We start from the raw sequence: 10,455 nt of genomic DNA on the forward strand, positions 1-10,455 counted from the left end.
ACAGAAAAAAAATAAAACTAAAAATAAAATAAAACTAATGACTAGATCCTTTGAACTTGAACTAAGTTAATCTGCTAGCTTGATCTCTGAGGTTGCAAATGTTTATCATTGACTTGAGCTAAGGGAACTCATTGATTGTGAATTTTAACTCGCCAACAAATATGGCATCTAACAAAGCTGGCAACATCTTTTGTGTAGAGGTTGTTAAACACAGTAGAGTCATCCCTTGGCTGTGTGGTTTTACTAGAAACTGCCAGTATGTCTCCCAATTCAGCCTAGTTAGTTTTTTAATTGCCTCTTCATTTTCCTGCGTTGTTTATTTCCACTACTGCTCTATTTGTTTGACATTTGGTAAAAACCTAGTACGCATTCTTTGACAAGGTTGATGCCATGGAGGTTTTCATTTATGACATCTATTACGCTACTTGCTGCTCTTGCTGCTATCATTGTCACCCTTCCTGCCTGTTTCAACCAAGAATCCCAATCCATAAACATAATATCTTTGCGGGACTCTTCCACTTTTGGTAGGTCAACCTTTTTTCCATCTTCAGATTCTTTCCAGGCATTAAATTCAGAAACCATTTTGTGGATTTCTTCGTATTCAAACCTCATATCAATTACTTGGTTTGTCAATTTATCACTAGTCTCACAGTAAGGATATATTTATGAGATTTTCTGGCATAATATTTCTTCTTGCTGCATTAATAGGGAATTGAGGCTGATCGCTTTTTCATGAATTTGTCAATTTACGGATTATCTTTGAATTTATCCACCATGGCTTGCATTTGATGAATTTTCGAATCCTTTTTTAATAAGCTGGCCTAGCGCTGTAATCTCATCTGCTCGAATTCTTTTTGGATCTGGGCTACCTATTTCTCTACTTGCTGGTTAGTTTTTTCTTGTGCTAATTGTTGTTCAAGCAACAGAATTTTCTGTTCATTTTCCTTCAGTAGCATTTAGACTTCCATCACCTTATCAATGGTTTTTGTGACATAAGCTTCTGGGAACTGTGACAACTTTGAGAGATTCTCTAATGGGTGAATAGAGGTATCCTTCCACACAACATCCATTGGTTGATTTTCTAAAGTCGTAATAGCTGTGGTGTCCACTTTCCTTTTCTTCCTTTGTCTTTTAACTACAACCTTATGACTATGACTATAGAATATATCTAATGGAGGTATTTATTCAATTCTCAAGATAGTTTCGGAAGTAGGAACAACAGGAATAATCTCAATATCCTGAGTACCCATTGCTCCTTCCTTTGTTGTTTCTGGATTGACTTTATGTTGGGTTTTCTTGGGAGTTTTTAGTTCAGATGTTTGCTCAAGATTTGTGTCTCTATGGAGCTTCTTATTGAATTGGTCCCATTCTTGTTCCAGGTCAATGACTGGAGCCTTAACTGATTGAGCTGAAGTAGAAGCAACCTCTGCCTGCTTCTTTGCCAAGGCCTATTTGACTGTTTCCTTAGTACTTCAAGCTGTATCTTTCTTAGATCCTTTATTTGTGTTTCCTCCTCCATTTTGAGATTATTGTTTTGAGTGCTCTGACTCATGAGACAACTTCTCTTGGGTTTCTTCTTCAGAATTTTCTTTGGAACTTCCCTCCAAGCTTATGCGAGGAGTTGGTTCTCTTATTGGTTCAATCTGTAATAGGTCCAATGTAGGACTCAATAGTAATGATGCTAGTTGTAGGACTTGTGAAATTTTTTCTACTTTTTGGAAGAGGTCATCAAAGGAATCCTCTTCATGGGTGAACTATTTGACTTTCACCATAGTGGTAAATTCTTTGGCAACCTGATTTGGGTTGTATTGCCTTCCTAGAACTGTGGCCAATTTCAGAGACATAATAATATTTTCTTCTTTTACTACATGTCCATAATCGTGTAGTGAGAAAGCATCACATTACAATGGGAAGGTTGGCCAAATGGCTTTCCTCTATTCTTTCAAGCTTCTGGTTAAACCGCCCTCCCCTGCTGTCTAGTAAGCTATTTCTCTAGCTAATAGCTTGTCTAGGACATAATATGGGAGCACATGTGAAGAAGCAATGCTCCCAAAAACTCTAATGTAGGTGAATGTCTCTTCCTCGAAGCATCTGGCCACTAACAAGATATCTACTTTGGCCCCTTCCGAAAACCTAGGGGTTGTTCTATCAAAAACAGTTTTATGAATAAGCAACATAACACTTTTACAGATTTTGTAAAAATGGGTATGGAATTGAGATTCCCACAAAATTATATGGTATATATGGATGGGGAGTGGGTTTTGTAAAGTCCATTTCCATCCCATATTCGGAAACTAAGAATAAAAACGAATTGCATCGAAAACAAAAGGACTCATAAAGAAAGGGGGGAAATCCTTGAAGAAACACTTCTTTTCTTTCTATATTCAATAATGGACTTTGCTAGATTATCTAATAAAATCTGACTCCAGTTCATAATTGTTGCATTAACTGTTGCATCAATTAACAAGAACCACTCCATAGAAAATTTAGTGCTATCAGGTCTACTGAATAACCTACACATCATTACTGCTGCGAAAATATGAGGGGGAGAGATGGATGCTATTGAATACATATTAGTTTTATCTCATTTGATTTTGCCTCCGCTTGACCTCTAGGTTTGTGTAACATCCAATGGATCTTCGTTCTCTTTAGCGAAATGCTCATGGATTTCTTTGTTATAGAGCTTTTGAGGCTTTGGTAGCTAGTACATTAGTCGTAGATTGTCTTGTGAGAAAGACCCCATGAACTCTTGTCTTTTATTCTTGAAAGTTTTGTCTGAGACATTTACCTCATCAATTACCCATTTTACCATATATGTGTATGGTAATATGTTTGGTCTTGTAGCTATTCGGTGCAAGAATGAACATGTTGCTTCAAAATAGAAGGCAACACATGATTCTTGATCATCAGTTGCAGCCTTTATTACCAGTGTCATGGGCTTCTCTTCTTCTAACAGGTTATACATGGCTTCCCATGCCGTGGTTCCTTCATCTTTGCTGCATGTGGTATAGGACAAAAGTGGTATCATGTTTGATTTCTCAGATGCAGTCGGCTTTTCCTTCTTTGCCATTCTTTCCAACGATGTTTTCTGTGGAGGTTTCCTAAAATGGAGCAATGGAAGTTATTGGATAAACACAAAGCAAAAATGATAGTGAGAATTAAATGATACAGTTAACCTCAAAATGAAAACGAAAAGATATCAAATCACATCGAGTCGTTCTTAACATAAATGCCATTAAACTTATTAAATATGCATTAAGATCTTTTATCATGGCCTGTTATAGACATTTTTGTGCCTTACAACATTGAGCATGAAATGTCCATAATCTAAGGGATCCAAAGTCCCTAAACATGTTGTTCCTACCCCTAGAGGAACAAGGCTAACAAACCACAGCAATTCACAGAAGTTCTCCACCAGAATCTGCTAAAAAACAAGTCAATTCAGGATCAATTCAGTGGCTCCACTAGCTGTCTGCGCTGAATGTCAAAGCCAACACTGGCTACCTGCGCTGAATGTCAAAGCCAACACTGGCTACCTGCGCTGAGCGAGAGTTGACATGTGGCAAGTTCATTCCACAAGGTGTCAAAACCCAGGAAGCTTCCAAAATCTTCCTCAATGACACTTGCCTCAGTGAATTCGACTGGTGATGAGTAAGAGGTTCCAAATCTCCAAGTGGAAGCAAGAACCTCCAAGTGGAATCAAGAACTGACAGAGGGAGAGGACACTAGTCAGATCTCAAGCTGACTCATCCTCTCTCCAAACATCTATATATGGATCTCTCCTCCATGAGATCTGGGGGCTGGAATTTTGTTATTGCAAAGAATTGCTGTTGGTTTGAGATTAGAATCATTGGGTGCTTAATGCTTTGAAGGGAGGTGAAGATAGGAATTCCATTTTGCTGGGAAGGAGATGCTGGATTGGAGCCCTCTGGGTTGTATCTCTTCCTGAACCTTGTTATTCATCAATAAAGCTATCTTGGTTTCTCCTATATACTGGTGTATCTTTGATGTATGATTGCATTAGTATGTTTAGTTTACTTCTAATCCTGAACTAGTTATGAATATGAATCTATGTCTTGTGTAATGTTCTTCTCTTGTGATCTTGCAGAAACCTGTTGAAGCTGGGCGAGCGAGAAGGCAAGTAGCTGGGAACTCTCCAAGAGAAGAGAAACTAGATCGAGGGACAAATGGAAGACACCGGTTAGTCCATCCATCTCTCCTCATTCTTAATTCATAAAGGAAGAATACTAGAATAGCTGTCTCTGTTTGTTGCTAAGGCACTGTCACACCTTAGGTGGATAGGATCGTCCTGCATAGGCATTTTTCCCCACAACAAATTGGCGACTCCACTGGGGAGATCTGTTTAGTCATTTTATTTGTGTCTCTATCATTGTTTGTTTCATAGACTCAACAGCAACAATCGAACTGCATCTGCTCTTCTCAGATGCAAAGTAGACAGTTGCTGCTTTGATGCAATCACTGGATTTGTCTATGAGCTGAAAAATGGACTCAAAAATGATTTGATGATCCTTTGTGATAGATCTTAGTACTCCCTCAAAGCATCCCTTTGATTGTACCTTGCTTGTTGCTTTTATTTGGCCTGAAACCATTGATTAATCAGCAAACTGTGACCCAGAACCCAGTGAGAAACTCCCGTTTCTCCTTCAGCGCGACCCCTGTGAAGAGGTTCTGCATTTCAACGCAGGTCCCGTGAAGGCTACCTGCGCTAAATGTCAAAACCCCAGTGTTGAGGTTGCGCTGATCCAGTTTGGCCTTGTGCAGCTGGGGTTCTCTGCTCTGTTTTGCCTTGTTTTGATCTCTGATTTTTGCAGCCTGTAACCAGCATAGGTACCAGTCTGATAACTCCTTTTCTCTGCTTAAATTCCGCCTCCTTTTGTACAAAAATACTGTGAGTGTTTTTATGTGTTTGTGGCGTCATTTACAGTTTTCCTTTGCATGAGTGAAATAATCATCCTGTAGCCCTTGATTCAGATCTATTCATTGTGATCTTAGGAGAGAGTTCATTGGCTGTTTACAGTTGATTATACATTTGCTTTTGTTTTTGGTTTGAGTTTGTCTCTTTTAAGTGTCGAAACAAGTGTTCATTTCGAAAGTCGCAAAGTGTTGTATTCTCTTCTACCCTTTCTGATTTCGAAAAAGTAAACTTGTTTGTATTTGGCATTTAAAAGAAAATTCAAAGTTGTACAAAAAGCTTTCTTCGTAGGCATCAATACTAAGAAAGCAGAAAACAAACACCTGCATTGTGCATTTGCATCTTGATAGTTTGCATGCTTGATTTAGGAAAAGTGCATTAGAGTGTGCTGATTGCTCTTTGAGAAAAGATGGTGTCTTTCTTTTCCCTTTGTAGCTAGGATTTTCAAAGTTGAAAAGATATAAAGCTTGCTTATCATCTTTAGACTGCATTTAGGAATTGTACCATACATCTCGTGGTGATCCAAAAAGGCAAACTTCTAAAAAGATCAACTTAAAATAAACTGAATGAACTTAACAACGCTTTGCAACATAACACACAACATAGAGGTCTAGGCTAGAGACGTGTTCCGGCGTCGTAAATCCTGGTGACTGTCGATCTCGTTGAAGGTGGGTGATTCCTCCTGAGGGACGATAGCGCCAGTACGGATTGTGCTCCCACGTACCGTCGCGTATATATTGGGAGACCCCTATAGGCATAAAACCTTTATCCTTAGGAAGCCGTGTCGGCCGCCCTACTGATTGCAATGCACTGAACACAGCATTCAGGAAGATCGACCGCCCGTACCCTAAAAAGTATTCTGCGGTTTTGCGAAAAGTTTGGCACACCCTCTGCCTAGAACTCCAGAGCAGTTCCTTTTGGCCTTTTTCAGACTCTATAACGGAAAAAGTCCATCCGAGCATTTGTCACTTCGGGCTCGTTAAAACATCGAAGGAGACTAGAGCCATCTTTAGCTTTTTCTCGACTCTCTAAAATTGAAAAAGCAAGTTGTGTCTAAGCATCGTTAAAAAATTTATTTTAAACGGAACAATCACCCTTTATTCCTGCGTTGATATTTAGGTTGAAAAAATGGAGCCCACTGACCAAGGAATTCCCCTTGGTGGAAATCCTAGTCCCTTCTCCTCTTGGGGAGATGTTGGTGCGCCCCATATAGCCACATTGTCGCTTCCAGGACTGACAATTGGCCTGCCGGTCTGGCTCTTTTCAACTAATGTCGTTCAGAACACCACTATTCCTGAACAGTCGAGTCAATAGTTAGACCAGACCAGAGTCGCCCACCAGCCTTCTACTTCATCTAAGTCTTCCTCTCCTCCTTCCTCTTCGCTTGACGGAACTGGTGAAACAAAAAACCAAGTTCCTAAGGAGAAGAAGGAAAAGAAGAAGAAAGAGAAGAAGAAGAAGGAGCCAAAAGCGACTGGGGGCAAACAAGTGTCGTCTGACAAAAATCCACACACAGCACTGACTAGGCCTAAATCGCCATGCGTAATATGCAAGGGAGACCACTTCCACAGAGATTGTCCCTGCATCCCTTGGATACTAAGGGACTGGTCTCCCCGTTTGCACAATTCGGTAGCGTCAACCTCTGATAGCCATGTTGACAGCACACCGACAACTAGTGAAAGTGAAGCCACAGGACAGAGAGGGAAAGCCAGATTTCCCTGCAAACTGTGTGAAGGTGACCATGCCATCCACCGTTGTCCCTTCTTAGACGAGGCTAAAAGAGTTTTGGAAGATCGCCCGATTTTACGAGCGCAACTTCCTCCTGGATATCAAAAACTCCTGCCAAGTCCTTCACTAGTTGAGAACCCGGCTGGCCTGCTCAGGTGGTCAGCCGAAGCACCTATCATTGAAGATGAACCATCTGAATCCATACCTGACGAAAGTCAAAAGGTTGAGGCGGCAGTTGACCCGGTTTTGCCTTCAGAGGCCCTATCTTCGAATGATACCATCACAGAGGAGAATAAAGACGACACCATCCAAATTCTCTTCATCAACACTGACTCCGACGAACAAGGGGGCAATTCTCCCATTCCTTTATCGCAGGAAGGAAGTTCGTCAGAGCGATATCCGGCCGTCTATTCGGTCCCACCACCAAGCAACCTAGTTGTGTCCTTCGACTAGAACCAACTAGGCAGACCCCGGTTACCAGCCAGTATACCATTCAGAATTATCGTTCAAATATACAGAATGGTAATGGCTGGCACTATCATTGATGAAGGGGCATCTGTGAGTATCCTTTCCTCTATTGCTTGGAAAGCGCTTGGTTCGCCAGCGCTTTTGCTTGAAATGAGAAATCTATCAGGCTTTGATAAAGGAACCAGTCGACCTTTAGGGATCCTCCCCAATGTGCCCATAACATTGAAAGGGAAGACCGTTCAAATGAACGTGATGGTCGTTCAAGGACCCTTGGATTATAACCTACTCCTTGGACGAGACTATATATATTGCATGGGAGCCATCGTCTCATCACTCTTTAGAGTAATGTGTTTTCCGCATGAAGGAAGAATGGTCGAGCTCGTGGACCAACTTTCATTCCCCGGATCATGCATCGCAAATAGTCATGTACCATCCCTAAATGGTCTATTCATGCAAGAAGTGTCTCAACCCATAGTCCGTCCTCCTGATGAGCGCGAGTAATCCGGGAGGATATGACTGGAACCGAGGGGGCATCGTCCTGGTCTGCTTCGGCAGGAAAACTTTGGGTATAGGGTAGGTTTCCGTGGGAGAATATGACTAGTCTGTACCCCGTCCGTCTAGGAAGAGGGGTTATTCTAGAATAAGATTCTTTTGTCAAAGTTATGTGAGTTGGCGGGCTTCGTCGCTCACCTTTGTCTATTTTGGTAGACATTGCCGAGGAAGTGTTTTGTTTGAAAGATTAACGAGACAATCTTTGGGTAACCTGAAAGAGGTAAGCCTCTTTCGTTAAAACAAATGTTTTGACGGAAAAGAAGTAGAGGTAACCTTGAAATCGTACTTTATAACTGGGGGCATGCAAACCTTTTGGAGTGCAAGCAAAGAGCGGTTATTTATCTGTTTTTTGGGTTAGCCGTTTCCTAACTTGCATAAAGAAAGGATGCGGGGCATAGCTTTGTGAGATGAAGCTCCATAAAAAATAGAATCTCGATGAGACACTCTTATCATATGACTGGGTTAATCAAGCAGTTTTAGCACAAATTTCATGCTCGTTAAAAAATAAACGCAAGATCCGAGCAGTTTTAACGCAGACTTCATGCTCGTTAAAAAATAAACATAAGCAATGAGCAAGTGTTTCCACCAGCGTTTAAGCTCATTTTAAAATAAAAAATGAACCACTACTTGGTAAATAACCATCTGTGAATGTAACAGTATCAGCCATTAAAGCCTTGGTCGTGTTTGCACCGTCACCTCCACTTTTCATTTGGCCGATCATTCACCTCCATATGATTGTTTACCCATTTTGAGGAACAGCTGCGAAGAGTGATTTCAACTAGCCATCCTTGTGACACTGCCGTGATTGGAAAATTCCAACCTGTACCTGGAATCAGCTGCTAACCTGCCTTATCACTCATTCCTCAAAAGACGAGTCTTCTTTAAGCTCTTTTCATCTGACTCGTAAAATATGAAAAGATTGCCGACTTTTGGCCTTCTAGCTCGTTAAAGCGACCGGAAGTGTTATCCCTCCTCTAGATTTTAATCTTTTTGGACCTGAGGGATTATTGCACAAAAAGATCGAGCGCTTGTTTTGTTCGGCTCGTTAAAACTATCGAAAACTCATCCCTTCTGTATTGTTTTATACTTTTTCGGACTTAAGGGATTAGATGATGAAAAAGGAACTTTGGAGTTATCTTTAAGTACCTTTTCAGACTCTCTAAAAATGAAAAGGGACCGAGTTGTCTTTGTCGTTAGACTCGTTAAAATCATTAAATAGCGACAAACTTGTCTTTAGACGAGAACGAGTTTCACTATCGCTAGGCTCGTTAAAACATAGTGATGGGCTTGCTCGAAGGGCAGGTTATAGAACAAGCATATGTTATCCTCCTCAAGCTTGACAAAAATAAAGAGGTACTGGTCAGCAATGACTGGGGAAAAATTGGGAGAAACTCAAGAAAACTTTGATGGTAGCAAGTTGCTCTTGAACATGACACTTTTCCTCCGTACCACAATCGGGTTGGGTTGTTTCATTCACCGGTCACATCACCATGGTCTCGCCATACCATCCATATTTGGGGTAATGCTACCGATCCATCGCATCAGTGTCGCCATATGTTCAAGAGAAGTCGTTCAGAAAAGTCAACCGTGTCCCATCCACTGCCATACATTATCCTTCATCCTTTCATGACCGCCACCCTGAATCATATGTCACAGATCGTTTTCACCTCCATCAAAATCATTAGCTCCGTTCCGTGTCACTGATGTGGGATTCATTAAGGCCCTCCTTTGACGGATCGCTTCTTGTCGACATCAGCTCATTATCCAAGAAGTTGATCTAGGAACACCCCCTTCAGTACTTTGAAGCTTGCATGCCTCAATGGCAAGTTTCTCACTTCCGGCGACAGGTATACATCAATGACCTTCGACCGAAAGATTTTGCGTGGTGTTCGACGCCAAGTCCTTTATTCACACCACGTGAATTGTATTGCAGTACCTTGAGGGTCATTATCATTATCAGTGATTCCTCTCGCGCTTGTTAACGGTTTACCTCATTGACGGTAATCAAGCGATGTCTTTCCATGTTCGACTTCAGAACATTTCTCACATGGATCGACTTGTACTTAGAGTGAAGATCGAACGAGTTTGAAGACCTCGGATCTAGTTTCATCCATCCGGGCTGCGATATATATTCAGGAAAGATAAAGACATTGACATGTACATCATTGCAGCAGATAATCATCCTACTCAAAGGATGATAATTTCATCAAAATTATCAGTCTACCATCAGACGATTGTCTGTTCTATGTACGTAAAAATGAATTTATAAAGCTGAGCATGGGAATGCCCGCCTCAGCTAGATCATGAAAGCAGTATGAAAAATAATGTATTGTATTGTATCTTATTACAGGTCTCCTCCCAGCATTGGATGAACTTCGGACCCTCCTGGATAAAGCATTTCACCCGATAAACGGCCTCATACTTTAGGGGGCAACTGTTATAGACATTTTTGTGCCTTACAGCATTGAGCATGAAATGTCCATAATCTAAGGGATCCAAAGTCCCTAAACATGTTGTTCCTACCCCTAGAGGAACAAGGCTAACAAACCACAGCAATTCACAAAAGTTCTCCACCAGAATCTGCTAAAAAACAAGTCAATTCAGGATCAATTCAGTGGCTCCACTAGCTGTCTGCGCTGAATGTCAAAGCCAACACTGGCTACCTGCGCTGAATGTTAAAGCCAACATTGGCTACCTGCGCTGAGCGAGAGTTGACATGTGGCAAGTTCATTCCACAAGGTGTCAAAACCCAGGAAGCTTCCAAAATCTTCCTC

This window comes from Pinus tabuliformis, chromosome 4_1, assembly GCF_031772625.1.
Source record: "Pinus tabuliformis cultivar Carrire ecotype Pingquan chromosome 4_1, CPIR1, whole genome shotgun sequence".
NCBI lineage: Eukaryota > Viridiplantae > Streptophyta > Pinopsida > Pinales > Pinaceae > Pinus > Pinus tabuliformis.